Genomic DNA, 8,488 nt, shown 5'->3' on the forward strand with positions numbered 1-8,488 from the left:
TCTTGTTTGCTCCATCCTCTTTTTGGTGATGGGCTTGTCCTCTTCAATGATGGTGTCTTTCTCTATGACAATTCCAGCTAAACTGCATAGGTGACAAATGAGATGAGGAAAGGCTAACCTTGCCAAAGTAGAGGGCTTGTCAGCCACTTTGTACAGTTCTAGAGGTATGATCTCATGAACTTCCACTTTCTCTCCAATCATGATGCTATGGATCATGATAGCCCGATCCACAGTTACTTCGGATCGGTTACTAGTAGGAATGATAGAGCGTTGGATGAACTCCAACCATCCTCTAGCCACAGGCTTAAGGTTAAGCCTTTTTAGTTGAACCGGCTTGCCTTTGGAGTCTCTCTTCCTTTAGGCTCCTTCCATACAGATGTCCATGATGACTTGGTCCAACCTTTGATCAAAGTTGACCCTTATTATGAAAGGATGAAGATTGGTGCACAAAATTGTGATCATCAATGGTGCCATCAACATGGTACGCTTAATTGCAATCTCAACTCTTTATCACAACTTCGCACAACTAACCAGCAAGTGCACTGGGTCGTCCAAGTAATAAACCTTACGCGAGTAAGGGTCGATCCCACGGAGATTATTGGTATGAAGCAAGCTATGGTCACCTTGTAAATCTCAGTCAGGCAGACTCAAATGGTTATGGATGATATATGAATAAAAGATAAAGATAGAGATACTTATGTATTTCATTGGTGAGAATTTCAGATAAGCGAATGGAGATGCTTTGTCCCTTCCGTCTCTCTACTTTCCTACTGTCTTCATCCAATCCTTCTTACTCCTTTCCATGGCAAGCTGTATGTTGGGCATCACTGTTGTCAATGGCTACAGTCCCGTCCTCTCAGTGGAAATGTTCAACGCACCCTGTCACGGCACGGCTATCCAGCTGTCGATTCTCGATCATGTCGGAATAGAATCCAGTGATTCTTTTGCGTCTGTCACTAACGCCCCACAATCGCAAGTTTGAAGCTCGTCACAGTCATTCAATCATTGAATCCTACTCAGAATACCACAGACAAGGTTTAGACCTTCCGGATTCTCTTGAATGCCGCCATCAATTCTAGCTTATACCACGAAGATTCTGATTAAAGAATCCAAGAGATAAACATTATAGCCTTGTTTGCTTGTAGAACGGAGGTGGTTGTCAGTCATGCGTTCATAAGTGAGAATGATGATGAGAGTCACATAATCATCACATTCATCAAGTTCTTGAGTATGAATGAATATCTTGGAATAAGAACAAGCTGAATTGAATAGAAGAACAATAGTAATTGTATTAATACTCGAGGTACAGCAGAGCTCCACACCTTAATCTATGGTGTGTAGAAACTCCACCGTTGAAAATACATAAGAATAAAGTCTAGGCATGGCCGTGAGGCCAGCCCCCAAATGATCTAAGATAGCATAAGACTAAAGATAACTACCAAGATATGTCTCCAAATACAAGAGTAAAAGGTCCTACTTATAGGGAACTAGTAGCTTAAGAATTACAAAGATGAGTAAAAGACATAAAAATCCACTTCCGGGCCCACTTGGTGTGTGCTTGGGCTGAGCATTGAAGAATTTTCATGTAGAGACTCTTCTTGGAGTTAAACGCCAGCTTTTGTGCCAGTTTGGGCGTTTAACTCCCATTCTTGTGCCAGTTCCGGCGTTAAACACTGGGCAATTTTGAGCTGATTTGGAACGCCGGTTTGGGCCATCAAATCTTGGGCAAAGTATGGACTATTATACATTGCTGGAAAGCCCAGGATGTATACTTTCCAACAACGTTAAGAGCGCGCCAATTGGGCTTCTGTAGCTCCAGAAAATTCATATCGAGTGCAGGGAGGTCAGAATCCAACAGCATTTGCAGTCCTTTTCAGTCTCTGAATCAAATTTTTGCTCAGGTCCCTCAATTTCAGCCAGAAAATACCTGAAATCACAGAAAAACACACAAACTCATAGTAAAGTCCAGAAAAGTGAATTTTAACTAAAAACTAATAAAAATATAATAAAAACTAACTAAAACATACAAAAAAATACTAAAAACAATGCCAAAAAGCGTATAAATTATCCGCTCATCACAACACCAAACTTAAATTGTTGCTTGTCCCCAAGCAACTGAAAATCAAATAAGATAAAAAGAAGAGAATATGCAATGAACTCCAAAAACATCTATGAAGATCAGTATTAATTAGATGAGCGGGGCTTTAGCTTTTTGCCTCTGAACAGTTTTGGCATCTCACTCTATCCTTTGAAATTCAGAATGATTGGCTTCTTTAGGAACTCAGAATCCAGATAGTGTTATTGATTCTCCTAGTTAAGTATGATGATTCTTGAACACAGCTACTTTATGAGTCTTGGCCGTGGCCCAAAGCACTCTGTCTTCCAGTATTACCACCGGATACATACATGCCACAGACACATAATTGGGTGAAACTTTTCAGATTGTGACTCAGCTTTGCTAGAGTCCCTAATTAGAGGTGTCCAGGGTTCTTAAGCACACTCTTTTTGCCTTGGATCACAACTTTATTTCTTTCTTTTCTTTCTTTTTCTCTTTCTCCCTTTTTTTTCGTTTTTTTTTGTATTCACTGCTTTTTCTTGCTTCAAGAATCATTTTTATGATTTTTCAGATCCTCAGTAACATGTCTCCTTTTTCATCATTCTTTCAAGAGCCAACATTCATGAACCACAAATTCAAAAGACATATGCACTGTTCAAGCATACATTCAGAAAACAAAAGTATTGCCACCACATCAAAATAATTAATCTGTTATAAAATTTAAAATTCATGCAATTCTTTTTTTTTTCAATTAAGAACATGTTTCATTTAAGAAAGGTGATGGATTCATAGGACATTCATAACTTTAAGGCATAGACACTAAGACACTAATGATCACAAGACACAAACATAGATAAACATAAGCATGAAATTTCGAAAAACAGGAAAATAAAGAACAAGGAAATTAAAGAACGGGTCCACCTTAGTGATGGCGACTTGTTCTTCCTCTTGAAGGTCTTATGGAGTGCTTGAGCTCCTCAATGTCTCTTCCTTGCCTTTGTTGCTCCTCTCTCATGATTCTTTGATCTTCTCTAATTTCATGGAGGAGGATGGAATGTTCTTGGTGCTCCACCCTTAGCTGTCCCATGTTGGAACTCAATTCTCCTAGGGAGGTGTTGAATTGCTCCCAATAGTTTTGTGGAGGAAAGTGCATCCCTTGAGGCATCTCAGGGATTTCATGATGAGTGGGATCTCTTGTTTGCTCCATCCTTTTCTTAGTGATGGGCTTGTCCTCATCAATGAGGATGTCTCCTTCTATGTCCACTCCAACTGAATAACAGAGGTGACAAATGAGATGAGGAAAGGCTAACCTTGCCAAGGTAGAGGACTTGTCCGCCACCTTATAGAGTTCTTGGGCTATAACCTCATGAACTTCCACTTCCTCTCCAATCAAGATACTATGAATCATGATGGCCCGGTCTATAGTAACTTCGGACCGGTTGCTAGTGGGAATGATTGAGCGTTGGATAAACTCCAACCATCCCCTAGCTACGGGCTTGAGGTCATGCCTTCTCAATTGAACCGGCTTCCCTCTTGAATCTTTCTTCCATTGGGCGCCCTCTTCACAAATGACTGTGAGGACTTGGTCCAACCTTTGATCAAAGTTGACCCTTTTTGAGTTTGAAAGGGACCTCGGGGATCACTTTCTTCAAGGCCACAACTTCATAGAAGTGGTCTTGATGCACCCATGAGATGAATCTCTCCATCTCCCATGACTCGGAGGTGGAAGCTTTTGCCTTCCCTTTCCTCTTTCTAGAGGTTTCTCCGGCCTTGGATGCCATAAATGGTTATGGAAAAACAAAAAGAAATACTTTTACCACACCAAACTTAAAAGGTTTGCTCGTCCTCGAGCAAAAGAAGAAAGAAGAGAGTAGAAAAAGAAGAAATAGAGGAGATGGAGATGGCTTATGGTTCGGCCAAAGGGGGAGAAGTAGTGTTTAGGTTGTGTGAAAATGAAGGAGTGAAGATGGGTTTATATAGGGGTGGAGAGAGGGGTAGGGTTCGGCTATGGGAGGGTGATTTTTGGGAGGGAAAGTGGTTTAAATTTGAATGGTGAGGTAGGTGAGGTTTTATGAAGGATGGATGTGAGTGGTGAAGAGAAAGATGGGATTTGATAGGTGAAGGGTTTTTGGGGAAGAGGTGTTGAGGTGATTGGTGAATGGGTGAAGAAGAAGAGAGAGGGTGGTGGGGTAGGTGGGGATCCTGTGGGGTCCACAGATCCTTAGGTGTCAAGGAAAATTCAACCCTGCACCAAGTGGCGTGCAAAATTGCCTTATGTGCCAATTCTGGCGTTAAACGCCGGGCTAGTGCCCATTTCTGGCGTTTAACGCCAGCTTCTCGCCCTTTCCTGGCGTTTAACGCCAGTCTGGTGCCCCTTTCTGGCGTTAAACGCCCAGAATGGTGCCAGACTGGGCGTTAAACGCCCATTTGCTACCCTTATTGGCGTTTAAACGCCATCAGGATCTTCCTCCAGGGTGTGCTGGTTTTCTTTCTGTTTTTCATTCTGTTTTTGCTTTTTCAAATGATTTTGTGACTTCCCATGATCATCAACCTACAAAAAACATAAAATAACAAAGGAAAAATAGATAAAATATAACATTGGGTTGCCTTCCAACAAGCGCTTCTTTAATGTCAGTAGCTTGACAGTGGGCTCTCATGGAGCCTCACAAATGCTCAGAGCAATGTTGGAACCTCCCAACACCAAACTTAGAGTTTGAATGTGGGGGTTCAACACCAAACTTAGAATTTGGTTATGGCCTCCCAACACCAAACTTAGAGTTTGACTGTGGGGGCTCTGTTTGGCTCTGTTTTGAGAGAAGCTCTTCATGCTTCCTCTCCATGGTGACAGAGGGGTATACTTGAGCCTTAAACACAAAGGATTTTTCATTCACTTGAATGATCAATTCTCCTCTGTCAACATCAATCACAGCCTTTGCTGTGGCTAGGAAGGGTCTGCCAAGGATGATGGATTCATCCATGCATTTCCCAGTCTCTAGGACTATGAAATCAGCAGGGATGTAATGGTTTTCAACCTTTACCAGAACACCCTCTACAAGTCCATAAGCTTGTTTTCTTGAATTGTCCGCCATCTCTAGTGAGATTCTTGCAGCTTGTACCTCAAAGATCCCTAGCTTCTCCATTACAGAGAGAGGCATGAGGTTTACACTTGACCCCTAAGTCACACAGAGCCTTCTTAAAGGTCATGGTGCCTATGGTGCAAGGTATTGAAAACTTCCCAGGATCTTGTCTCTTTTGAGGTAATCTCTGCCTAGACAAGTCATCCAGTTCTTTGGTGAGCAAAGGAGGTTCGTTCTCCCAAGTCTCATTACTAAATAACTTGTCATTTAGCTTCATGATTGCTCCAAGGCATTTAGCAACTTGCTCTTCAGTGACATACTCATCCTCTCCAGAGGAAGAATACTCATCAGAGCTCATGAATGGCAGAAGTAAATCTATTGGAATCTCTATGGTCTCAGTGTGAGCCTCAGATTCCCATGGTTCCTCATTGGGAAACTCATTGGAGACTAGTGGACGTCCATTGAGGTCTTCCTCAGTGGCGTTCATTGCCTCTCCCTCCTCTCCAAATTCGGCCATGTTGATGGCCTTGCACTCTCCTTTTGGATTTTCTTCTGTATTGATTGGAAGAGTACTAGGAGGGAGTTCAGTAATTTTCTTGCTCAGCTGTCCCACTTGTGCCTCCAAGTTTCTAATGGAGGACCTTGTCTCAGTCATGAAACTTTGAGTGGTTTTGCTTAGGATTCTCTGTCTGTTGCTGAGAAGATGATGGAAAAGGCTTGCCATTGCTAAACCTATTTCTTTCACCATTATTGTTGTTGAAACCTTGTTGAGGTCTCTGTTGATCCTTCCATGAGAAATTTGGATGATTTCTCCATGAAGAATTATAGGTGTTTCCATAGGGTTCTCCCATGTAATTCACCTCTTCAATTGAAGGGTTCTCAGGATCATAAGCTTCTTCTTCAGATGAAGCATCCTTAGTACTGCCTGGTGCATTTTGCATTCCAGCCAGACTTTGAGAAATCAAATTGACTTGCTGAGTCAATATTTTGTTTTGAGCCAATATGGCATTCAGAGTATCAATCTCAAGAACTCCTTTCTTCTGATTTATCCCATTGTTCACAGGATTCCTTTCAGAAGTGTACATGAATTGGTTATTTGCAACCATTTCAATTAGTTCTTGAGCTTCTGTAGGCGTCTTCTTCAGATGAAGAGATCCTCCAGCAGAGCTATCCAAAGACATCTTGGACAGTTCAGACAGACCATCATAGAAAATACCTATGATGCTCCATTCAGAAAGCATATCAGAAGGACACTTTCTGATCAATTGTTTGTATCTTTCCCAAGCTTCATAGAGGGATTCTCCATCCTTCTGTCTGAAGGTTTGGACTTCCACTCTAAGCTTACTCAATTTTTGAGGTGGAAAGAACTCTACCAAGAAGGCATTGACTAGCTTTTCCCAAGAGTTCAGACTTTCTTTAGGTTGTGAGTCCAACCATATCCTAGCTCTGTCTCTTACAGCAAAAGGGAATAGCATAAGTCTGTAGACCTCAGGGTCAACCCCATTAGTCTTGACAGTGTCACAGATTTGCAAGAATTCAGCTAAAAACTGATGAGGATCTTCCAATGGAAGTCCATGGAACTTGCAATTTTGTTGCATTAGAGAAACTAATTGAGGCTTAAGCTCAAAGTTGTTTGCTCCAATGGCAGGGATAGAGATGCTTCTCCCATAGAAGTCGGGAGTAGGTGCAGTAAAGTCACCTAGCACCTTCCTTGCATTGTTGGCATTGTTGTTGTTTTCGGCTGCCATGGGTTCTTCTTCTTTGAAGATTTCTGTTAGGTCCTCTACAGAGAGTTGTGCCTTAGCTTCTCTTAGCTTTCACTTCAAGGTCCTTTCAGGTTCAAGGTCAGCCTCAACAAGAATGCTTTTGTTTTTGCTCCTGCTCATATGAAAGAGAAGAGAACAAGAAAATATGGAATCCTCTATGTCACAGTATAGAGATTCCTTGAGGTGTCAGAGGAAAAGAAAAATAGAAGGAAGAAGTAGAGAATTCGAACTTATCAAGAAAGATGGAGTTCGAATTGTGCATTAAGGAATAGTGTTAGTCCATAAATAGAAGGATGTGAGAAGAGGGGAAGAAATTTTCGAAAATTAAGTAAAAGATTTTAAAAACATTTTGAAAAACACTAATTGATTTTCGAAAACCAAGAGTGGAAAAGAAATCAAGTGATTTTTGAAAAAGACTTTGAAATTAGAAATCAAAAAGATATGATTGAAAACTATTTTTGAGAAAGATGTGATTAAAAAGATATGATTGAAAAGTTATGGTTTTAAAAAGATATGATTGAAAAGATATGATTTGAAAAACAGTTTAAAAAGATTTGATTTTAAAATTAATGACTTGGCTAACAAGAAAAGATATGATTCAAACATTAAACCTTTCTCAACAGAAAAGGAAACATACTTGAAATGTTGAATCAAATCATTAATTGATAGCAAGTATTTTTGAAAATGGAAAGAAATTGATTTTGAAAAAGATTTGATTGAAAAGATATTATTTGAAAAAGATTTGATTTTGAAAAACTTTGAAAACTTAAAAAAATTTGCATTAAAAACAGAATCTTCCCTCTTGTGCCATCCTGGCGTTAAACGCCCAGAATGGTGCACATTCTGGCGTTTAACGCCCAAATTGCTACCCTTTTGGGCGTTAAACGCCCAGCCAGGCACCCTGGCTGGCGTTTAAACGCCAGTTTTTCCTTCTTCACTGGGCGTTTTGAACGCCCAGCTTTTTTTGTATAATTCCTCTGTTGCATGTACTGAATCTTCAGTTCCCTGTATTATTGACTTGAAAATAGAACCAAGATCAAATAAACAATGCATGCAAGACACCAAACTTAAAATGAGACACTAGACTCAACAAGAAACATAAAATATTTTTGGTTTTTATGATTTTGTAAATTTTTTTGGTTTTTTTCGAAAATTAAGTGGAAAAGAAAATAAAGGTATCAAAATTCTTAATGAGAATTCCAGGAATCATGCAATGTTAGTCTAAAGCTTTAGTCTAAAGGAATTAGACATGGATAGGCAAGCTTCAGCAGGACATTGCATTCAAGAGCTGAATTGATGAGAATCAATCAGCTTTGGTGATGATAAGATCATCACCTTGAAACACTAGAATTCATTCTTAAGAACTCTGAAGAAAAATACCTAATCTAAGCAACAAGAAGAACCGTCAGTTGTCCATACTCGAAACAATCCCCGGCAACGGCGCCAAAAACTTGGTGCACGAAATTGTGATCATCAATGGTGCCATCAACATGGTACGCTCAATTGCAATCTCAACTCTTTATCACAACTTCGCACAACTAACCAGCAAGTACACTGGGTCGTCCAAGTAATAAACCTTACGCGAGTAA

The 8,488-nt window shown here is 40.3% G+C and overlaps 1 non-coding gene across 1 annotated transcript; it reads left to right on the forward strand.

Moving 5' to 3' along the window:
* Positions 1-6,368: 6,368 nt before the first annotated feature.
* On the forward strand, positions 6,369-6,476 carry LOC130972419 (small nucleolar RNA R71). The gene has a single exon (XR_009083588.1). It is a non-coding gene; the product is annotated as a small nucleolar RNA R71 (small nucleolar RNA).
* Positions 6,477-8,488: the final 2,012 nt, after the last annotated feature.

The sequence above is a fragment of the Arachis stenosperma genome, chromosome 3 (genome assembly GCF_014773155.1).
Source record: "Arachis stenosperma cultivar V10309 chromosome 3, arast.V10309.gnm1.PFL2, whole genome shotgun sequence".
Lineage (NCBI taxonomy): Eukaryota > Viridiplantae > Streptophyta > Magnoliopsida > Fabales > Fabaceae > Arachis > Arachis stenosperma.